Source organism: Bos javanicus, chromosome 8 (genome assembly GCF_032452875.1).
Source record: "Bos javanicus breed banteng chromosome 8, ARS-OSU_banteng_1.0, whole genome shotgun sequence".
NCBI classification, from domain to species: Eukaryota; Metazoa; Chordata; class Mammalia; order Artiodactyla; family Bovidae; genus Bos; species Bos javanicus.
The window spans coordinates 36,425,157-36,450,536 of NC_083875.1; the positions used below are offsets into that span (position 1 = coordinate 36,425,157).

The 25,380-nt window shown below is 36.1% G+C and overlaps 1 protein-coding gene across 13 annotated transcripts in view; it reads left to right on the forward strand.

The window, feature by feature from the left end:
• Positions 1-25,380, forward strand: part of PTPRD (protein tyrosine phosphatase receptor type D) — a 2,538,842-nt gene that overhangs the window by 1,791,679 nt on the left and 721,783 nt on the right. For all 13 annotated transcript variants that reach the window (XM_061425298.1, XM_061425300.1, XM_061425301.1 and 10 more), the window contains exon 10: positions 10,086-10,124. The gene's annotated coding sequence lies outside the window, so the exon portion shown is untranslated. The remainder of the gene's footprint in view (positions 1-10,085; positions 10,125-25,380) is intronic.

Genomic DNA, 25,380 nt, shown 5'->3' on the forward strand with positions numbered 1-25,380 from the left:
TCTAAACTGTTGAATTCGTAATCAACATGATCTTTAGCGTCTCCATCATCTTCATCTTCATCATCAGCATCAGGGTAGCTCCCGATTACCTTACTGTGCTCAAGTTCTTATGATGACTAAAAAGCCTTACACAATCTATGATCCCATCTATATCTTCTCATCCACTCTTCCCACATCAGGCTCTTCCTAGCTCACTATGCTGCAGCCACATTGGGTACATTTGTGTTCTTCAAACACTGAAGTTTGTTCCTGTGTCAGAGTCTGAACATATACACCCTTTCTAGAGATCTTCTCCTGTCTTCTTAACATGAATGCCCTTTCTGTTTTTCAAGTCTCAGCTCAGATTATTACTTCTCAACAGATTTTCCTGACTATCCTATTCAGCCTTACCCAATACATCCCAAACTGTCCTACTTGAAAGTAACCATTCTTCTACTTGTGTGTCTGTCCATCTAGCTACCTTTGTTGTTTAATACCTGTTACCTGTTAGCATATTATTTATATTAGAGCAGAAACTTCGACTGTTGTACTTCAAACTGTAATTAGCACTATCTAGAACTAATTGTAGATGCTCAAAAATATATGTTGACTGAATGAATGAGCAGTTTTAAGTGCCAAAATCCACTGCATTTTTCAAAACTCATAACTCAGATAAGTATAATTTTGTTTTTTAATCTAGTTTATTAAAAAGGAGATTGACTTTTTTTGAAAGATTAGTTGACTTGACAAGATTCCAAGTTATTTAAAGAGTTGCATGAGATAGGAAACAGATTATAATGCATGATAGTAATGTAAGATATTTTATTTCAATTCTCATTATTGGTACAGCACACTTACTTGCTAACCACTAGTGAATATCAGCTAGTTTACAACCTCTGAAGCTACCTAAGTTCTTAGTTTTCTAGTTTTCACCACTGATTAAGTATATCTAAATTAATTCTAAAGGAGCATGCTTAGGAATACACATTCCTTTGTGATTACATTTGTGTTTAGCTGCTGACCTCAAAGAAATCACATTCCATGTAATGATGACAACACCAGACAAAGCATTAAGGTCCTGACTGAGCACAGATAAGTCTTACACAAAGATAGTACACAGCTTCATTCTTCTCTTAACCTTGCTATACCAGTAAGTCTTTCCTCTTAGGGTAATGCATCAAGAAAAATTTAGTTAAGCCAGTTTATTCTTTTTGGGCAATCAAAAAGAAAATGTTCATGCAGTTTCAAAAGATATTTTCAAAAGATAAAGTAAAATATAGACATAAGAGTGAATAAAAACATGATATAAAGAATCAAAAAAATTTTTTCAAGGCACTGTACAGAATAGACTAAGCTTAACATTTAACATAGATTCAAATTTGAATGAAAAATAGAGCAATAAAAATATGAAGCATACAACTCAAATGCCTTAAATTTATTCATCTATTTATAATCACTTTTGCTTCTCAGTAAACTAAGAAAGCTGTTTCATTTTCTCTTGGGTTTTAGGACAAAACTTTGCATAAGTTAATCCTGAAAATGCTAAGGTTATCATCAGTCTTCTTAATCAAAATTTTATGTTTTATGAATAATAAGAATAATATTGTTAATATATAAGAAATTATTACAAGTGATTATACCAAAGACATAGATAACTATGCAAATTACATAATCATTTCAGAAACTAGCAAATACAGGAGAAAGCACGCACAAAAAAACTCCTCAATACAAATAGTAACCAAAGAAACATGTAATAACATGATAAAAGATATAATTTGATTTATCAAATTGACAAAAATGTAAACATTTTAAAATGACAACATCTACCATTAGCTGTAGTGTGAGGAAGGAGGCGCTTTCATATCTTGCTGGTAGGAATGTTGAATATTATGGAGTTCAATTTGGCAGTATATATTAAAATTTTCATAATTTGGTATGCAGGCTTGACTGAGTCCTGCAATTTGTCCTAAGGGTACAATCATTATTCATGCAGATATATAGCCTTAAGGATGTTTATCACAGGGCTGCTTATATAAGAAAAAAGAACTGATAACAACTTTTCTAATGGGTCTAAAAAATTATAGTTCATCCATAAAATTAAAATTTAAAAGAAATATGTATGCAGTTCCTAAAAATGTGGTAGAAAAACCACTCATATCATTTAAAAATATTCATAGGATAGTAAGGAAAAGTGAAAGCAACATGATGCCATTATTGAGCGGAGAAGGCAATGGCACCCCACTCCAGTATTCTTGCCTGGAAAATCCCATGGATGGAGGAGCCTGATAGGCTGCAGTCCATGGGGTCGGGAAGAGTCGGACATGACTGAGTGACTTCACTTTCACTTTTCACTTTCATGCATTGGAGAAGGAAATGGCACTCCAGTGTTCTTGCCTGGAGAATCCCAGGGACGGGGGAGCCTGGTGGGCTGCCGTCTATGGGGTCACACAGGGTCGGACATGACTGAAGCAATTTAGCAGCAGCAGCAGCAGCCATTATTGAGTTCATAAAATATGTATCAGTACATAGAAATGAGGCAATGTGGCCATATACCAAAAAATCAATAGCAGTTATCTCCTGGTAATAGGATTATGAATGACTTTTATTATTTTCTTCAGTGTATTTATGTAAATTTCAGCAATGCATATTATATTATTTTGTGTAAAAATAAAATGAAAGCTACACATAAAATTAATGATTTAATCTCAATCAAAGATGAACTTCTGTAGAAAAAGAGCAATATCACAAGGAGTAAAGAAGAAAAATAAATTAAAAAATTATTAAAGCAAGCACCAAAGGAAGAGATTCATAATACTGTTTCAGTCCAAGAAATGCACTGGGAACAGGTACTAGATGCATTATTTTTTTACTACATGCCAAAATTTTACAACAATTTATTAAAAAAATTTTTAAATGTGTTTCTTCCATGTATTTTTTTATACTGACATCTGAAAAGATGATGTTCTTTCTTTCTAGGTAGGCTTCATTTTTTATTTTATTTTATTTAACTTTACAATATTGTATTGGTTTTGCCATATATCAAAATGAATCCACCACAGGTATACATGTATTCCCCATCCTGAACCCTCCTCCCTCCTCCCTCCCCATACCATCCCTCTGGGTCATCCCATTGCACCAGCCCCAAGCATCCAGTATCGTGTATCTAGGTAGGCTTCATTAATGACTTGGAAAATTGTAAATGAAATTGAATACATGACATAAAATTAAATTCACTGAATATGTCTTTGAGCTAAATAGGTTGCCACCATTAGCTGTGATGTATCATTATTACTATTGTAGTGCAGTCTATGTTTCTTTGCATTGTAAAAATAATTTTTGTGCTCGATTCAGTTCAATCGCTCAGTCGTGTCAGACTCTTTGCAAACCCATGGATGGCAGCCCACCAGTTTTCCCTGCCCATCACTAACTCTTGGCGCTTACTCAAACTCATGTCCATCAAGTTGGTGATGCCATCCAACCATCTCATTCTTTGTCATCCCCTTCTCCTCCTGCCTTCAATCTTTCCAAGCATCATGGTCTTTCCCAATGAGTCAATTATTCCCATCAGGTGGCCAAAGTTTTGGAGCTTCAGCATCAGTCCTTCCAAAGTATATTCAGGACTGATTTCCTTTAGGATTGACTGCTTGCTCTCCAAGGGACTCTCAAGAATCTTCTCCAGCACCACAATTCAAAAGCATCAATTCTTCACCATTCAAATTTCTTTATAGTCCAAGTCTCACATCCATACGTGATTACTGGAAAAACCAAAGCTTTGACTAGACAGACCTTTGTCGGTAAAGTAATATCTCTGCTTTTTAATAGGCTGTCAAGGTTTGTCATAGTTTTTCTTCCTAGGAGCAAGCATCTTTTAATTTCATGGCTGCAGTCACCATCTGCAGTGATTTTGGAGCCAAAGAAAATAAAGTCTCTCACTGTTTCCATTGTTTCTCCATCTATTAGCCATGAAGTGATGGGATCAGAGGCTATGATCTTCGTTTTCTGAATGTTGAGTTTTAAAGCAGATTTTTCACTCTCCTTTTTCACTTTCATCAAGAGGCTTTTGAGTTCCTCTTCACTTTCTGCCATAAGGGCGGTGTCATCTGAATATCTAAGGTTATTGATATTTCTCCCAGCAATCTTGATTCCAGCTTGTGCTTCTTCTAGCCCAGCATTTCTCATGATGTACTCTGCATATAAGTTAAATAAGCAGGGTGACAATATACAGCCTTGACATACTCCTTTCCCAATTTGGAACCAGTCTGCTATTCCTTTCTAGTTCTAACTGTTGCTTCTTGACCTGCATACAGAGTTCTCAGGAGGCAGGTCAGATGGTCTGGTATTCCCATCTCTTTAAAAAAATTTCCACAATTTGTTGTGATCCACACAGTCAAAGGCTTTAGCATAGTCAATGAAGCAGAAGTAGATGTTTTCCTGGAACTCTCTTGCTTTTGCTGTGATCCAATGGATGTTGGCAATTTGATCTCTGGTCCTCTGTCTTTTCTAAGTCCACCTTGGACATCTGGAAGTTCTTGGTTCATGTACTGTTGAAGCCTGGCTTGGAGAATTTTGAGCATTACTTTACTAGCATGTGAGATGTGTGCAATTGTGCGATAGTTTGAACATTCTTTGGCATTGCCCTTCTTTGGGATTGGAATGAAAACTGACCTTTTCCAGTCCTGTGACCACTGCTGAGTTTTTCAAGTTTGCTGGCATACTGAGTGCAGCACTTTCACAGCATCATCTTTTAGGATTTAAAATAGCTCAACTGGAATTCCCTCACCTCCACTAGCTTTGTTCATAGTGATGTTGCCTAAAGCTCACTTGACTTTGGACTCCAGAATGTCTGGCTCTAGATGACTGATCACACTATTGTGGTTACTAGGGTCATTAAGATATCTTTTATATAGTTCTGTGTATCCTTGCCACCTCTTCTTAATATCTTCTGTTTCTGTTATGTCCATACCATTTCTGTCCTTTATTAAGCCCATCTTTGCATGGAATGTTTCCTTGGTATCTCTAATTTGAAGATATCCCTAGTCTTTCCAATTGTATTTTTTCCCCTCTATTTCTTTGCATTGATCACAGAGAGAGGCTTTCTTATGTCTCCTTGCTATTCTCCTTTGCCTTTCACTTCTCTTCTTTTTTCAGCTATTTGTAAGGTCTCCTCAGACAATCATTTTGCCTTTTTGCATTTCTTGTTCTTGGGGTTTTTCTCACCACCGCCTGTACAATGTTACAAACCTCTGTCCATATTTCTTCAGGCACTCTGTCTATCAGATCTAATCCCTTGAATCTATTTGTCACTTTACTGTATAATCGTAAGGAACTTGATTTAGGTCATACCTAAATGGTCTAGTGGTTTTCCCTGCTTTCTTCAATTTAAGTCTGAATTTGACAATAAGGAGTTCATGACCTGAGCCACAGTCAGCTCCTGGTCTTGTTTTTGCTGATTGTCTCCATCTTTTTGTGTCCTTTTCCCACTTATTCTCATCAAAATACTTGAAAGTTGTTTGTGTCCTTTCCACTGTACACATGAAGAAACAAAAATCCAGCAAGGTTACATGCCTTCCCAACATTCCAGAAATTCTCAAAGCTTCTGGAAACAAAACCAAGCCTACCATAGACCATGATTCTCATACTGAGCAATACTTTGGAGAACATTCATACCGGACATGAAATTCTTATATTTTTTTTTTCCTGTGCTAATAAACTTAATTTCAAAACTTTTTGCTTTGTTTCTATGAGCAATCTCTGTGAGTTTGTAAGAGCTGCTGACAAGTACAATAAAGAGTTTCCAATTACTTTATCAAATCATATCGTCACAGTTTTTTCCACATTTCCTATACATTTTGCCTAAAGAATGTTCTCCAAAAATTTTGACTTCTTGTTGAGAATTTTAACAGAGTTTTGTTCTTCACCTCTAATTTGATTTTAAAATTTTGTATGTAGTAAAAGACATATCAAGATCATTTAACAGATGAACTTTAGATAATTATGCTAAGTCACTTCAGTCGTGTCTGACTCTGTGCGACCCCATAGATGGCAGCCCAGCAGGCTCTGCCATCCCTGGGATTCTCCAGGCAAGAACACTGGAGTGGGTTGCCATTTCCTTCTCCAATGCATGAAAGTGAAAAGTGAAAGTGAAGTCGCTCAGTTGTGTCTGACTCTTAGCGACCCCATGGACTGCAGCCTACCAGGCTCCTCCATCCATGGGATTTTCCAGGTAAGAGTACTGCAGTGAGGTGCCATTGCCTTCTCCATTAGGTAATTATAAACACCTATTAATTAATTAGATATCTAAGAATCTTTAAGGATAATTTTGAGATTGAACTGGAAACAAATTTGGTTAATTTACTAAAAATACTATATATTTTTTCCCTATCTATAAGTGAAAGTGAATGAAATCGCTCAGTCATGTCTGACACTTTATGACCCTATGGACTGAGTCCACCAGGCTCTTCTGTCCATGGAATTCTCCAAGCAAGAATACTGGAGTAGTTTACCATGCCCTTCTCCAAGGGATCTTCCCAATCCAGGGGTCGAACCCAGGCCTCCCACATTGAAAGCAGATTCTTTACCATTTAAGTTACCCAGGAAACCCTATCTATATTGTGGTCTTTTCTACCCAAGAATTAGAAAATAGCCTCTAAAAAACATAAAAAATAATTAAAATCAGCCTTAAGCTCCTTTTTACCTTCACTGTCGTTATTTAGAGGAAGGAAGAGAGATAGAGATATAAATATCCCAGTAGATAAGCCATGTAGCATGCTGACCCTAGGTTTCCTTCTGTATCCCCATTCAGTGATATTGCCTCCATTTCATAGCATAGCCTTTATCTACTTAAATATATATCCTGGAAATTCTCAAAATTACTTATGTAGCTCAAACTTTCCTCAGAGTTCTAGAAACCTTTCTCCAACTTAACATTTCTATTTGGTTGTCTCGTGGGGTTTCACAAATAATATGGCCAAAATAGAACTCTTTTGTTCTCTTTCAGTATTAATATATTTTCATTTTTCAATATCTCAAGAAATGATAGCACCATACATCCAGTTGTTTGAGCCCATCATCCTTGCCCATCATCCTTGGTGCCTTTCTTTGCTTCTACCTTCACATCCAGTGCTTCAGAAAGCCTTTTCTTTGTACTTGCTAATGAATCAGTCCAGTATCCATTAGCTGCACTACCAATATATTAGTCTAAACCTCCTTACAGAATTCTATCTCCCCTTCCAATAACCATCTCCCCAAATGGGTCATCATACAGCAGCCAGACAATCTTTTAAACAAAAATTGAAATAACAGCAATCTCTATTAATCTTTCAGTGGGCTAACCATGCAGTTCATACCCTAGATAAAATACCTATTTCACATGATTCTAGTTGTTTTCTAAGAGCTTTATGAAGTTATACTTGTCATAAAATATACTGGAAATGTTAAACACAGCACACACTTTGATGAGTTTTAACATAGGTATATATCTGTGAAAGTGCTGCACTCAATATGCCAGCAAATTTAGAAAACTCAGCAGTGGTCACAGGACTGGAAAAGGTCAGTTTTCATTCCAATCCCAAAGAAAGGCAATACCAAAGAATGCTCAAACTACCACCCAATTGCACTCATCTCACATGCTAGTAAAGTAATGCTCAAAATTCTCCAAACAAGGTTTCAGCAATACATGAACCGTGAACTTCCAGATGTTTAAGCTGGTTTTAGAAAAGGCAGAGGACCAGAGATCAAATTGCCAACATCCGCTGGATCATGGAAAAAGCAAGAGAGTTCCAGAAAAACATCTATTTCTGCTTTATTTACTATACACAAGCCTTTGACTGTGTGGATCACAATAAACTGTGGAAAATTCTTCAAGAGATGGGAATACCAGACCACCTGACGTGCCTCTTGAGAAATCTATATGCAGGTCAGGAAGCAACAGTTAGAACTGGACATGGAACAACAGACTGGTTCCAAATAGGAAAAGGAGTTTGTCAAGGCTGTATATTGTCACCCTGTTTATTTAACTTATATGCAGAGTACATCATGAGAAATGCTGGGCTGGAAGAAACACAAGCTGGAATCAAGATTGCTGGGAGAAATATCAATAACCTCAGATATGCAGATGACACCACCCTTATGGCAGAAAGTGAAGAGGAACTCAAAAGCCTCCTGATGAAAGTGAAAGTGGAGAGTGAAAAAGTTGGCTTAAAGCTCAACATTCAGAAAACTAAGATCATGGCATCTGGTCCTATCACTTCATGGGGAATAGATTGGGAAACAGTGGAAACAGTGGCTGACTTTATTTTGGGGGGCTCTAAAATCACTGCAGATGGTGATTGCAGTCATGAAATTAATGAAATAAATTCCACTCCTTGGAAGGAAATTTATGACCAACCTAGACAGAATATTCAAAAGCAGAGACATTACTTTGTCAACAAAGGTCCATCTAGTCAAGGCTATGGTTTTTCCAGTGGTTATGTATGGGATGTGAGAGTTGTACTGTGAAGGAAGCTGAGCACCAAAGAATTGATGCTTTTGAACTGTGGTGCTGGAAAAGACTCTTGAGAGTCCCTTGGACTGCAAGGAGATCCAACAAGTCCATCCTAAAGGAGATCAGTCCTGGGTATTCATTGGAAGGACTGAAGATGAAGCTAAAACTCCACTACTTTGGCCACCTCATGCAAAGAGTTGACTCATTGGAAAAGACCCTGATGCTGGGAGGGATTGGGGGCAGGAGGAGGAGGGGATGATATAGGACGAGATGGCTGGATGGCATCACTGACTTGATGGACATGAGTTTGAGTGAACTTCAGGAGTTGGTGATGGATAGGGAGGCTGGTGTGCTGCGATTCATGGGGTCACAAAGAATCAGACATGACTGAGCAACTGAACTGAGCTAAACTGAACTGATATATCTGTAAAGCCATCATCACAAAATAACAAGATGTATGTTAACTTCAAAAGTGTATAACCTGTTTAATGCCTCCCTCCTCTTTACCCATCCATGATAACTGAAAGTGAAAGTTGCTCAGTTGATTCCAACTCTTTGAGACCCCATGGACTATACAGTCCATGGAATTATCCAGGGTAGAATACTGGAGTGGGCAGCCGTTCCCTTCTCCAGGGGATCTTCCCAACCCAGGGATCGAACCTGCAATCTCCCACATTGCAAGTAGATTCTTTACCAAATGAGCTATCAGGGACACCTTTTATCCACCCATATCTACAGATAATCACTGATCAACTTTCCTTTCTAGAAATTTACAAGAATTGATTAATACTTTTCTTTTACCTAAGCCACTCACTGAGTCCAGGTTGATTTCCCTGGTTCCATTCTTACCAAAGGTTGGGGCCGGTGGGGGGGAGGGTGTGGACGGGGGGAGCAAGTTTAACAAAAATCATTGGGAAAATACCAACATGGTTGTCTAGTTTTCAAAATGGCTTATGAAATTTCTGAAACTCCTCAACACTTTTATGTACTTGAATCTTTATCAATCCTAATAAAAATGTTATTAATAATAAACCCTCATCTCTATTTAGAAATTTAATGTGTTTCTTGGCCCAATTTTAAAATCTAGATTTGTCTCTCTCTTTTAACATTATCATCATGGTTTGGCAAATACTGTCTAGAGACCCTGTGATATTAGTGAAAGCAATTGAGTATGCTTTGTGTGTGTTTACCAAAGAACTAAATCTTAACAATGCAAGGAATTCCAAATAATGCAAATAATATTCCATTTATGAGAATTATTCACGGACTTTTCAATAGAGTTTTTTATTTAATAATATATGATGATTATATGTGTCATTTATTTCAGATTATATATAGTTTTGATTATATAGTATGTTCAATTAATATTCTAAAACTATAATTTCTATTCTTAGAGTAATCACAGCATGTTTTACTTCTTGCTGCTTTAAAAGGTGGCTTTTAAATTGTTCTTTACAAAAATGAAAATGAAGGAAAACACCAAAATACAACTAATTTCGCTTCTTTTTGAAATTTGACATTTTCCACTAGCTAAGTAATGTAAGAACACACCACCTAAATGAGCAGTATTTTAATAGCATCAATTTCACAACATTTTAATTGTCACATTTCTCTTTCTTTTTAGGGAGACTTCTGGTTAACAGCCGTGGGATCTAAAGAACAAGTAAGATTTAAAGCATACTAGGTGTTTTTTTTTTTTTTTCTGGTCTAGTTTTCACATTTTATTTGTTTATTACTTAATAGTATTTCTTTACTACTATAAGTTGTAACTCCTTAGAAAATTGTTAGCAATTTTATTCTGGAGCATGAGGAATAAAAGCGAACTTTCAGCAGGTTCAGATTATTTGGAGGCTTTAAAAAGCTACATGAATTTTCTGTGTATGGTAGGCAGATAGAAAGATATTACAGATGGAATGAAAGTCCAGGTCCAAAGTAATGGGCATGCTTTTATGCTGAGTGAATAGAAACCCTTCAAATGAAGTTTTGTAAGACATTTGTTTTTGTAATGTGTCTACTGGTGCAGTTGTCTTCTTCTTACTTGCCTACCAGGAGAATAGGTCACAGAATGATTCATTTGCTTCCCCAACCCTACCTCATGGAGAACCATGACTCAGAATCAGAGAGTTAGGGCAATGTGAGGTGCATCCTCCAAACTGGAATGGGATGTGTTGGGATGATGAAGGAAGGACCTTCAGTTAATGGAGTAGAAAAGAGAACAGGTGAGATAAGAGACGAAAGGAAAGCAAATGAGGAAGGGGAAAATTGAAAACAATAATAGAGAAGAAAGCCAGATCACTGTACGAATAAAGAAAGTGAACAGCTAGATTATGTATACTTCATTGTCAATATTTGGAAGAAAGGAAAGAGAAGTAGAACAAACAGTAGACTGAAAACTGGAGACAGGTAGAGACAGGGTATAAATAGGTTGTAGTTGAGAAAAGGGGAGAGATAAAATAGTTAGTGACCAAAGAGGCAGAAAGTTCCTCTTTTAATTTTTGCTAGTTTTTGACAATTTAGTCAGTTGAAACTAGAGCTTGAGTGGTTTAAAAAATAGAAACATTGAATACTTGTATCTATTTCAATAAAGAAGAAAAAATTCTAGTCCTTATTTGCTGTCTCTGAGCATCCTGCTTCATGCTCAATTTAAGCCATGCTCAAATGAAGAAAATGTTTCTTGATTCGTTTCAAGTTTATTATGAGTGTTCTAAACCTGATCTACTCTTGAAATCACTTGACTTCTAAAAAGGGGAATCTCATGCATTTAGACAGGTGAAATAAGTCATTAAAATGTGTTTCTAATCTACAGAAAGCATATGTTAAGCAATTCAAATTTATAGTCAGAAGAGTTCAAATTACTCCTGCATTCATGGACACAAAGCTCTAGATTCACCCTGTAGTTATCCTGTAATTGCTATTTGCAGGCAAAGGAAAAGTGAACGCAGTGCTGATCTCAATTGTAATGTACAGATTTACCAAGGAACCTTGGAGAATTGACAGTCTTTCTATCCCAAAGTGTAAATCAATAAATAAATCTATAAAAAAAAAAAGTAAAAAAGATTCAATAACCTCCCTTTTATTGCCATAAAGACATAAGTAAAAGTTCCTTTTTAGCAGCATTTTCACAATATTTTAATTGGGAAATATAACCTTGAGTTTATGGTTGTTGCTTGAGGTTCATTGTTGTTGTTGTTGTTTGGTGGCTATTATGTGTTAATCATTTATCATCATAATAAGATCTCTTAATTTGAAGTATCTTGGGGAAAATAATTTGTTTATTTATGGTGTATATATAAAGTTATCATTAATAGTCCATCATTCATTATTTTCCTAATTATAACATAGACTTTGATGTTGGTAGAGTAGAAAGTGCCTGTTGATTCTGACTCCAAACTACTGAGTAAAATCCCAACACCATCATTACGATCCACTTAGTCTCCCGAGGCCTTAATGTTTTAACGTTAAAAACAAGGACAATACTGCCTACACACAGGATTGTGGTGGCATTTGAACAACTTATCAACCTGAAATTACTTGGGACTTGTCCAACATTAGTAGATGACATACCTGATGACACTTGGGTTCTAGCTCCCTAAAGGTTCCTGTCCAAAATCCCATGAGCCATACAAATGATTTTGCAAGGATTGTTGCATGTGTTTGTACTTGTGATTTGACTTTATCATCAAAAAAGTTGTTCTGGGGATAAATCAACCTACCATTTACAAAGCTTTAGTCATCCTCATGTCTCTATATCTGGAGTGCAGGCAAAGTCCTTTAGCATCATCAAAATGTTCACCTGCTTTCTGCTACTTTACGTTCCTCAATGGAAAAAAATCTAGAACTCTCTCTCTCTCTCTTAATAGTGCTCGGCTAGGTGGTTTTACAAACATCTTCTCAGATAATCTTCACATCTGTCATGTAAAGAATATCTGATCATCCCTTTTCCAGATGATTCTCAAAACAGCTGAATAACATGACTAAGGTCACCTAGATAGAAAAGAGAAGGAACTGGAATTGAGACTAAGAACTCTGCCCATAGTTTGTGTACATTGCAAAACACCTTAGTACCTTCCTTAATGAAATATAATAAATTTAATACGAATATTCATAGAAGTACTATCACAGTGATTTTATCCATATTTGTGTAAAGAAAGCATTAATGAAAAAGACGAGGGGAAGCAAAAGTGATTGCTTGTTCCAAAAGAGGATGAGGACTGCTGGAAGATAAATAGTAAGACAGTCTCAGTAACTCAGTCCTGTGCCTTGAACAAGCTCTATGAGGAGGCATCAGTCAGCATTTTGAAAAAGTGCTTCCTGCTTAGTTGACAGCAGAGTGAACCTGAAGTCCTCCCACATGTACCTTTAAGAGCCAATTCATCTGCATTCCTCTGAAAGTTTAGCAGAGAGAAACTTTATTTTCTAATTGTTGGCATTCTTCTTCTTAACAAAACCCCAAAGATTCTCTTTTCTGACTCTGCTTTTGGCTGATGGTGTGAAGTGTGTGGTTTTTCTGAGTTGATCTAGGTATACGTGTTGAAGTCAGGAAAGAAAATAATTATTATATAAATGCACATTGAATAATCCCTTTGAGAGACTAGCCTCTTGAACATCATTAAGAAAAAAAGAAGCTGTTAGAAAAAAAATAAAATTGAAGTTCCTGCATGATTAGTCAATTAATTTTTAAAATAATTGCTTCTAATTAACTTCATTAAAATAAACCTGTTTTATTCTTTTGTTAGAAAAATTCTCCTAGATTATTAAACGAAGTCAACAAACACTTCTCTTTCTGGTCCTTCACACACATACATTCACAAGCACAGATATACATACAAACACACACAAGTGCACACATACTATGACAAAAATTTCCCACCTTCCAATGAAATATTCTATATTATCTGTTTGGTAGAATGTATAATGTTGAAAAAGTGATTATTGGAGAAGAGTTGAAATGATTGAGCCTTAAATATGTTATGACATTTTGAAACTTCAATCTACGCCTATCTAAACGCTGTGTTTTAAGTAGTCATCATCTTGTTTCATAAATGACGGCTCCCTGTGTTTAGAAATACGCTTTCATTGTGCTGATATCACAGCTCAGATTTCTCTTTCCTCAAATTGTCTCCAGTGTAAACATGCTGCTTGATAAAGATGACAGGGAACTTAACTTGATTGCTAGGCAACTGTGTTCTTATTACCATAGATAAACACACTTACTTCCTCTTTGGTGTTCTCCTGGTAAGGAATTTCTGGAAGGAGCCTAATGCTTTCTTTTAGATAGATTATTATCTCATCCTTTCTAAGTAATCACATAGGTATCCTTTATTCTTTTGGATTTAATACAAGGAAAAGTTCAGAGGCAAATGGTGAGGTATTAGATGGTGTGTATCAAGGCATGATGAGAAACAGGGATGTTATTATTAGGAAACATTTTGAGTACATGAGACAGAATCTAAATTATTCCACAGAAGCATGTTTCCATCTAGATTCTGAAAACTAAGTGTTATCTTGGGATCATGGGGGAGTTTTCTTCACAATATCAACTTCGTTCATGAAATTCAAATAAACGCTTCCAGAATGAAATGAGATAATAGCAATGGACCAAACAGTTGTTCATTTTACATGATAGTTGTTTATTTACATTTTACATAATAATCTACCCAAATAATCTACCTCTTTATTTCCAAGGAGAGTTATTGTTCCTCTGTGAGTCTTACATAGAGCTTACAGTTTAACACCACTATTGATTAAACATGGTTTGTTACCAAACATAGACGTGAGTGAGGATCCTTTCATATCTGAAGACTGTTATTAGTTCTGTTTTGTGAGTGATTGCTTTTTTGCTATCATCAATGATCAATGATAGAATACAACGATGATGGTGTATATGCTGTAGAAAAAATGTTCATTATCCACAGCAACTACTGATTATGAGGATCCAAAGGCATCAAGAGGGCAAAAGTGCAGCAGCCAAGAGGAATTCAAGTCAAAGGGAACTCTTGGAGTGCAGTCTCATAGTCAGGCTGGTTAAAGTATAAGATGCAAAAGGATTCATGTGACCCAGGAACCCCAGCTGCTGCACTAACCCCCTAGAGGGACTGAATGTCCTTTTGTGAAGGAAGAGCTGAATTAGTGGGACCAGGGTAGTGGAACTAATGCTGACAATACAATTTTCACCACCACTATGAAAAAGCAAAGTATACAGCCCCCCGTGTCTGTTACACCTAGGAATTCCCTGAATTTTGATGTCAGTTTGACTATCTGGCTCAGAGCAAAGTTGCTCCTGTCTGCAGTGCCCATCGGAGAAGGCAATGGCACCCCACTCCAGTACTCTTGCTTGGAAAATCCCATGGACAGAGGAGCCTGATAGGCTGCAATCCATGGGGTCGCTAAGAGTCAGACACGACTGAGCGACTTCACTTTCACCTTTCACTTTCATGCATTGGAGAAGGAAAGGGCAACCCACTCCGGTGTTCTTGCCTGGAGAATCCCAGGGATGGCTGAGCCTGGTGGGCTGCCGTCTATGGGGTCGCACAGAGTCGGACACGACTGAAGCGACTTAGCAGCAGCAGCAGTGCCCATATATTTGTAACCGTGCAAGTGCTAATACTCGAAGTTTCCATATTCTCTTAGAGCCACATATTTATATCTGGATAAAAATCAGTATCCAAAAAGGCTATTTCAGAATAGTGAATGAACTGGCCTCTGGTGCCACTGACAATGCAGTAGGGAAAGGAAGAGGGAAGGAAAAATAAATAAATAAAAACACCACTATTGACTAAACATGGTTTGGTACCAAACATAGACGTGAGTGAAGATCCTTTCATATCTGAAGACTGTTATTAGTTCTGTTTTGTGAGTGATTGCTTTTTTGCTATCATCAATGATCAATGATAGAACACAACAAAGATGGTGTAGCACTAAGGGGTACGCCTGTGGCACATTTATTTTCCCCATCACCTTGAGAGTGGTTTCCAAGATTAATTCTAGTGTCAGTGGCTCCATATATTAATTGTTACTGCAGAAGCTCTTTATAGTATGTCAGAGTTTAGCCACTCCTGTGTTACTTTGATGCAAAGTCCCTAAAGCCTCAGAAATCAAAAGCAAACAAGCATAAGACCTGGCAAAAGTTTTCAAATATCATTGCATGATTTTTTAAAAAATTAACATCTGTACTATCTGCATCCTTATCTTTAACTCTTTTTCTTTCTGCCATTGTTAGTATGACTAGTTGCATTTATCTATTCTGTTCAAGATATTCATATACTCAGAAATCTTTGTTGAAAAACTTAATCTAGTGGACAACTTTCTGATATAGATTTGATGTAGATATTTGACAATATAGGCTAGTGGATTGTGAATGCAAAGGCAGATGACAGTAATCCATTCAACAGCACATAACCTAAAAATGGAACCATATAGATGATATTCACATGGACCCTGAGAAAGACAAGTCACAGGGTTTCTTTAAGCACCACTGAGTTTTGTGTAATTTTATGAAGTTTTGCTCTTCTACCTGATGTTATAGGATGCGAGGGCAAGGATATATACCATCAGAGATAATGGTGATCCTTTCTCCTAGGTTGCAGAATGGCTAAAACACATGCATATGCCATTACACTTTAACTGATAGAGCTCGATAAAAATTTTAGTATTATTTCATAAATCTACTTTGTTCTCATATCCACTTAAAGCAAAACAGTCATTTGACATTGTAAATAGTTTCCCTGTATCTGTGTGTGAAAGTAAAGCATCTTACCTAACATAACTTCCTTGAATGCATGAATGTATCATTTTTGTAATCTTCTCAAGTACTGTGAATAATGCTTGGCTCATGGTCCTTACTCAGTATGTACTGGACAGGTGTTTCAGTTTTCTATGCTGTATAACAAATTACCACACATTCAGTGGCTTTAAAATAACATTTATTATCTCACAGTCTCTATGGGTAGGTACAGGCATGGCTTAGCTGGCTCCTCTGCAAGGATGCAGTCAATATGTCAGCAAGGGCTTAGTTCTCACCTGGAGGCTAAACTGGTGATGGATCCACTTCCAAGTTCACTCAAGTTGTTGGCAGAGTGTACTTCCTTGTTACTGTTAAAATGAGGACTTAAGCTTCTTGGTGCTTGTTGTCTGGAGGTTTTGCTCAGCTCCGAGGCTGCCTGAAGCTCACTGCCTAAAGGCCCTGTCCAGAGCCTTCTCACCACATGACACTTTGCGTCCTTAAAGCCGGCAAGGTAGAAGGAGACCCCCTACAACCAAGAGCAGGATGAAGTTTTATATAATAGAGCATAATCAAGGTGGTGAAATCCTATCTCCTTTGCTAAGCTCTATTGGTTAGAAGGAAGTCACAGGTCCTGTCCACACTCAAGAAGACAGGATTATACAAGAGCATAGACACCAGGAGGAAGAGGCCCTGGGGACCACTTTAAAGCCTGTTTGCCAAGTAGGTATCATCATTAAGACTAGTATCAGAGAAACCTTGATTCTCAAATTTGAACAAGAATTTAAAATCACGTTAGAGAAAAAAAACATGTTTGGTTACTGAAGAAAATGTAAAATAGCTGTTAAAGTAGCTGTAGAGTTGTCACTACACTTGATTTACAAAGGCACCATATCCACAGCATTCCCAATTGTAAGAGGCTAAATCTTCAGGGAATAGAAACATATTCTTTGCTTACTTTGACAATGAGTAGTGTGTGAGCCTCTTTCCTTTCTGAGTATGTTCTGAGTTTCAGGGCTTTGAATAACACAGCTTGTTCTTAATGTACACCTCACTGTCTACTATTGTTTGGCCTATAATAACCACAGAGGTTATTATATACTATGTAATTACAGGCTGCAGTTACTAAGCATTCTACCATCTATTTACCCATAGGTCTGTTTTCTCACATAAGCACTTAATTCTATAATATTAAAATCAAAAGCTCCGAGCTTACTGGTCTTCCAGAATATGAGAATAAAAGTTGAATTGTAAGTCATTCCCTCAGGGAACAATGTACTGGGACATGTGGGACCATGTAACCTTGGAGCATATACATCTGGTGATCTCTATAAAGCTCCCCAAATTTATATCTTCCCAGAATTCAAAAACATACACTTTCTGAGGGCCCCCGCAGACCATAATTGCCACTTTCTACTTAAGAAAAGCAGTCGCTAAGGTAACCAGGATACACATTCCATAGCAATCTACATCTCGGGCAATCTAACTTAAAAGCGTGCTACATATGAACCCTAATGCAAAAGGGAAGTTTTCCATGCTAAAATAATCAACATAGACCATTGAAATTTAAAAATAATTGTCTTATCCATATTAAGTCTTGGGGATATGCTTTGCACCTGTTGTATAGTACACACGTGACATTTTCAGTCCACCTCTAATCCTTGTCACATATAACAGTGATCATGTCACAGTCCAGGGTATATATATCAGTCAGGATCCTTTCAGAAAACTGATGGCACACTTTAAAAAGTTTGAAGAGCCTTTAATAAAGTGACTTTTATGGAGGGATAATTAGGGTTAAAGAGTAGTGAAGTATCCCAGGCTATATAACTAACTAGTTACAGTTATATTAAGCCACACATAGTCTTAATAGAACATAAGGTTATAAAAGCCAGAGAGACCTGTATTATTAAAGACAGCCAACCAACAAGACCCTGACTAAGTTAAGAAAACAAACAAACAAAAAACATATGACAATACATGTCCTGGCAGGTAGAGAACAAGGAAAATAAATACCATGACTCCTCATTTCTTTTACCTTCTAATATTCTGCTGATGCCTCACACTGAACCAATAAGAGACTGAAAGGCAGGAGGGCCAGGTTGATGCCATCCTTAAATGTTAACCTCATGAAGCAGGGGTAAAAGGCTGAAGAATGGATCAGGAGGGACAAACAGGGATTATCCTATAGCATGGCCATGTGCATCAGAACACAAAGAGAGCTGTAGATAATTCTGTCCCCACCCACCCACCATTTTTTTTTAATTCTAGCTTTTGTTCATCATCTGATTTCTAACAGTCTCTTCCTTTTATGCCTGGGAATATTGACCAAAGATATATTGAATCCATTGCTTATTTCTTAGGAACTACAGCAATGATATATTTCATTTACTCATATTCTGACCTCTTTTCAGAAGTCATAGAGCTTTTAGAAAGGATTGTTGAACTACTGAATGTTCTTCTAACCATTCATAACTGGAGTTTCTCCTGAGGCAGTTCCTAGTAATTTTCATTTTTCTATAAGCTGGCCAACTTTAAAACAACTCATTCCCACCACATAGTTTTAAAGTCTGCCCTGGCTACTCTTCATGCAGAGGGAAAAAATAAATAAATAAAAAATAATAAAAAACAGAAAAACAAAAACTTCAGTTTAGATCTGAGATAGAATTAAAAATGGCACATACAGTTCAGAATGAAATCTTCCAGTTTTACCAGTGAAAAGGCAAATATCTACTGTATCTATTGACAAATTATATTAACTCTAATCTTAATATTTATTTGACTTGTTTTTTACTTCTAAGCACTCACACAAATTTTTACATCATGTTTTTCTCCATGCCAACTGATTTAGCCTTCATAAAAACGTTCGCCCTTCCAGTTTTAAATTAAAAGTTACCATAGAAATGTGTAGATCATTTAGACATTAATGTTTGGACTGTAACAACTATGCAACCCAAAATTTTGATACTGTTAGGTTTAAATTTAGCCTTTGTATGTCTTAGCACAAGTCAAGTTTTATTAATTCTCAACTTCCTCATTTGTTAAATAGATATTTCTGGTATTCTTTTGTTGTTAGTTTTGATAATGTGCGTTTAAATGTGTTTTGTAGATGTCAAGCAAACTATTGAGGATAATGGGAAAAAATACAAAATTGATATTAGGTGAATGGGAGAATTATTTGTACTTCTACAGAGAGGTCTACTAGATTTATAGTATATGAACAAGGCAATGGCACCCCACTCCAGTACTCTTGCCTGGAAAATCCCATGGATGGAGGAGCCTGGAAGGCTGTGGTCCATGGGGTCGCTGAGGGTTGGACACGACTGAGCGCCTTCACTTTCACTTTTCACTTTCCTGCATTGGAGAAGGAAATGGCAACCCACTCCAGTGTTCTTGCCTGGAGAATCCCAGGGACAGGGGAGCCTGGTGGGCTGTCGTCTATGGGGTCACACAGAGTTGGATATGACTAAAGTGACTTAGCAGCAGATCTTGATTTCATGTTTCTTGTTTTTGTTTTAAATTTGAATACATGGATTTATTCTAATGCAATATGCCAGAACCTACTTTGGTTCCTCCTTTAATTATAAGTATGTAATTAAAGATTTTTCTCTTTCAGCACAATGTCATAAAATTTATCTTAAGCAAAATTGTTCTTATCCTTTATCTGACATGATACTTACTCCATTATTATTATAGTAAAAGGAAGGAAAAAAATAAGACTGTATGTAATTCTTCAGAACATAGTTGTATTAATATAGTGTTTTTTTTTTTTTAATTCTATAACTACCCATTCCCAGTATATGATTAATGAGACTAGTTAATACTCTTGGCAAAATTTCAAAAATCATGTTAAACAGTGGTTGAAATATTTTAACCCAGAATTTCACCATTCGATTTCATTATGTTTCCTTTTCCTCACCAACACCAGAGACCAATGATATAAAAGATTTGTACCTTCCCTTTTTCCTTAGAACTGCCAGGTCAGAGACTCTGGAAGCACTCCTACTAATAGAATGGGAAAAGTATGGGTCATTTGACAGATTATTGTGAACTGTGGCTTTCTGAGCTAGCGCACAGGATAGGTAGAAACCCAAAATGTTTAAAAATATTAAAGATACCTTCTTGTGCTGCTGCTGCTAAGTCGCTTCAGTCGTGTCTGACTCTGTGCGACCCCATAGATGGCAGCCCACCAGACTCCCCAGTCCCTGGGATTCTCCAGGCAAGAACACTGGAGTGGGTTGCCATTTCCTTCTCCAATGCATGAAAGTGGAAAGTGAAAGTGAAGTTGCTCAGTCGTGTCCGACTCTTAGCAACCCCATGGACTGCAGCCTACCAGGCTCCTCTGTCCATGGGATTTTCCAGGCAAGAGTACTACCTTGTCTTATTATCAGTTTTTTCATACATTTTTCCTCAAGATTTTTTAAAATCCTGATTTTTAACTGATGCTTGTTTTCCATTTTTAAGTGACTTTAATTAGCCTCATTTTCCATGACTTTGGTTACAAAATTTTATCCAGGGGGCAATAAGAACGTAATGGCTTTCCCAGGAAAGATAGTCTCTACTCTTCTATAAGAAGGATCATCCATGCTTATACACTTGGGTACCATCGTTTGAATAGATTTGTCTCTGTGGAGCAAAGACTTGATTTCTATCTATAATTATTTTTATTCTGCTAAAATTATGGTTATAAATTACATATTATTGTATATCTCATTCCTGCTTAGACACACACTTTCTACGAAGAATATAAGGCTTTTCACGAACTGATTCCTTTCTCTTTGTCTAGCTTTATCTTTCTACCTTACTTTCACTTCCAGGTGTCCTGTGCTTTAGCACTACTAAACTTAGCATATTGCTGCCAGAAAAACTGGCTTCTTCTATGGTACACTGACTTATATATGTATCACCTTCAGTTAATCCCATGGCATTCTAACTTCTAATAGCCCTGAAGTCTCTCAGTCATGTCCAACTCTTTGCAACCCATGGACTGTAGCCTATCACGCTCATCCATCCATGGGATTTTCCAGGCAAGAGTGCTGGAGTGGATTGCCATTTCCTTCTCCAGGGGATCTTCCTGACCCAGGAATCGAACCCGGGTCTTCCACATTGCAGGCAGACGCTTTACCATCTGAGCCACCAGGGAAGCCCTCTAATAGCCCTACTAATAGCCCTCTAATAGCCTTCTATATTAATGATACATTTAAATGCCTGTACTTCCCAAATGTTGGAGAACAATTTGAAAGTAGAGATATCATTTCATTCTTCTTTGTATCGCCATTGGGGTATCTAGTATACAGTAGGGTTCAAAACTTGTTTATAAATAAGTAAATTGTATCACAGACAATTAGAAGAATGCTTCAGAATGAGCTGCAATAATGTACTGACATTTTAACAAGCAAACAGAATCAACCTAAAAATTTGTATCATAGTCACAATTGTTTATGTAGAAAAATGAGTGAAAATTTGGTTAACTGATAGGAATTGTACTTTTTTGTTTCTGGTTTGAAATCAGATAGGTTTCTCGTCTGATCTCTAACTATGAATAGTTTTCTAGGACAGCTGCTGCTAATGACAAGAAGGAAAGAGCCTTATAATGCAACATTATGCTTCACTGTTGTAACAGAGACAAAAATTACTCTTTGTCAATTTAATCATAACTTGTATTTTGAACTTTTGGAAATATAATTAGTAAATATAAAACAATATAAATGCCATATTGATTTAATGTCACTATTATAGCCAGTATCAGTCAAAAGGAATCCATAAGGATCCTTAGGCATACCACATACTCATTGTATTTATTTTTAAGTTTGTTTCCAATTTAAAACTTGGAATTAGTTTCCCTACTTAAATCACAGTTATAAACTCACTATTCAGGTCCAAGCTGAGGCCTTAAGTCTAGTTGATCATATTTTTTTTCTAATTTCTATTGGACTATATCTGCCTTACAATGTAGTGTCAGTTTCTATTACTGCAAAGTAAATTAGCTATATGGATACCCAACAGCCGTGAGTTGTGGGCAGTGAGGGGATGCTGTACTAGCCGACTTGAACCACATTGTATATTTTCTACTTCTAAGTGATAAGGTTGTGTTCTCCAAGTAACATTCTTATAAATATGATCTTAAACTAAATTTGATATATTATTAATTCAGTAAAATACTAAATGAGTACAGAAAAAAAATATGTATATGTCACACACTCAGTATACATACCTCTACACACATAAACACAGTATATTTACAGCATCTTTTCACCCAGTCAAGAAAATATAGAGTTTAATATGTGAAAAATGGTTTTTAAAAAATTCAAGAAAATGAAATTTTTAAAAATAAAATAATAAAACAGGTAATTGTAGGAAAAAAGGAAAGTTTAAGTAGAAGAGCTTATTTTTGTGTTTGTTCCCTGTAAATTCTTTGTTCATTCATATATTAGAAAAATTATTATTTAAGTACTTTTTGCAAAGAAGAATGTTTAAATTACATGAATTGGTAAAGACTGTATCTCACTGGGTAGAAATGAAGTCATCATTTCCTAAAACAACTCAGCTTTCATGTTAAGTATTTCCCAGTCCACATCTTAATATCATATAGCTAATAAAACTATCCCATGTTTTATTCTTTTGTTTCTCATTTGAATTTATTCTTATATTCCATTATATAACATATCAAGAAACATTTCTGTCTGGGTGGTATTATGGTATAAGGAATTAATTAGGATGCTAAATCTCAAAATAATACACATCATATGATTAACAGGTGTTTAAATATAGTCTACATTCTTCAGGTAAAACATGGCAAATGGAATTAAAAGTCTGTCTCTGCTGCCTTAAAAAACACCTCTAAGATAAGAGTTTAAAATTTTAAAAACACAATAATACAAACAAATTTAATAGTAGAGGGATACAAATTATCAAAAGATGTCAAAGAGTTCTGGAAGATGCAAAGTAGAGATTTAGCAAAGTAGGTAAATCTGAAACCTAGTGCCAGTAGCTTAGATAACTGTGACATGTGTCAACTCACCCACCCACCACTCTCAAAGCCTGGAAAGCCTCAGGCAGGACTTGTAGTTATCAAGTATGTAGGAGTAACAGAAGGTGCTTGACCCTGAAAATAAGAGGATTGTTTCAAAACAGTAAGATTGTCTCTAGGATGTGCTAGATCACCAAATTCTTTCCTGTCTTTGTATATAGCTAGGAGAGTAGGAGACCAGAGGTATAAAACATTAGAGAAATTGGATTAAAGATTAAGGCTATCAAAACAAAGAAGGCTAGAGATGAAGCACTGTTCAGAAATCATGAAAAAAAAAAAAAAAAAAACAAAACAAAACTCAAATATCCTTCCTGGACACCAACTCCCTACTCCTAAGATATCAGAACAATGAATAAAATTGTACTGTCCTTTTGATAAACTTAATTGCCCTTGAGAAAATAACATATAATATGCAGGAATTCTTATCCCAGAGTCAAGCTGTCTCATTCAGCATTAACCTCTTGTCAAACCTTGACCCGTACACACTAACACAGAATTTCCATAAGATCTTCTTAAGGCACCACTCAGATAGTCAAAGATGGCCAATATATAAGGAACAGTTTCAGTGTAAAAGAGAACAAAACAAATAAAGGTGCAAATCATAAAAAGAACAGAGAAAAAATTTTAATCTCAGATATTTAAAATTTTATAGTAGATATATACATAAATACAAAAGGAGAGGTGGATGATGAAATTGAGAAAACAGGAGCAAAAAGGACTAGTAATGATCAAAAGTATTTTAATGACAGAATTAATTGCAGATATCCAACTTCTGTCTAATATCACTTTCAGAAAGTGAGACCATAACTAAGGAATGAAAACAATGACTAAGGAATGAAAATAGCAAAGATATAACAAAAAAAAATGCTGAATAATGAAAGAACTTGATTCTCAGATTGAAAAAAGTTCAATTACTTCTTAACATATTGTGTTTTCAAAGAAGGCTTACTATGAGGCATGTTGGGGAAATTATGGTATAACCAAGTTAAAGATGTGAAACCCACAGAATGTAGACAGCAGAAAGGGTGATGGTGATCACAGCTCACATACCAAGAAAGGGAATAAAAATGGCACTTCAATTTTTGAAACAATATTGAATAGTTGGATGCTAAATGACAGGAAACCTTCAAACTTCTAGGGTATAAAATTTTCCCAATTTACAGTTTTATATCCATCCAAACTATCAATAAAATGTGAAGCTATAATAAAGCCAATTTCAGATAGGCAAAATAGTTTAAGAATTATGTTCCATCTACTTGTTCAGAAGATACAACTGGAGAGTATACTTAAGAAACAAATGAGAGTAAATCACATGAAAAAAAAAAAATGTTCCAAGAAACAAGAAACCAGACACAGAGGTGAAGAAAAAAGAGGTAAAGGGAAGCCCCAAGAAAATAGCATATAGAGCAACAGACTCATCTTGGAGTAGGCAGGTAAAAGCATGAAGACATCCAAGAAGGGATTGGAATTGATAGAAAGTTTCCGGTCATTTCTGAGTTTTTAGAAAGAAATATTAACAGGCTTGAGTTAGATCTATTAAACCTCTTAAGTAAGACAAAAGTAGCGTGAAGCACATAAAAAAACTAAATAAAAAATTTTAAAGCATTCAGGGATGTACTGAAGGAATATACATTTGTATAATACTATAAAGATAAATGCTGTATGATATCATTTATATGTGGAATCTAAAAAATAGGACAAACTTGTAAAAGTAACAATAAGGAAATAGACTCACATATATAGAGAACAGGCTAGTGGTTCCTGCTGAGGAGAGGCAAGAGGGAGGGACAAGACAGGGGTAGAAGATCAAGAGGTACAAATTATTTTGTGTAAAATAAGTTTCAAAGATACATTGCATAACAGGGCGTAGAGCCAATACTTTATAAAAATTGTGATTCACTACATTGTACACCTGTAACATGTAATATTGGACATCAACTATATCTCCATAACAAAATTATTCAGGGATTTTTTTACTGAAGGAATATGCATTTGTATAATACACACATTATTTTCCCATAGAATTTATTATTTGCAGAGTCTTCAGGGATGAAGAGATTATCCTCTCCCTGTTCTTCCTTCACTCTGAGCTTTCTTTGGAACTGCCGGAAAACACAATAATTTGGCATGGAAAACAAAAACAAGTGGTTGAGGGTGGAAGTGAAAGTC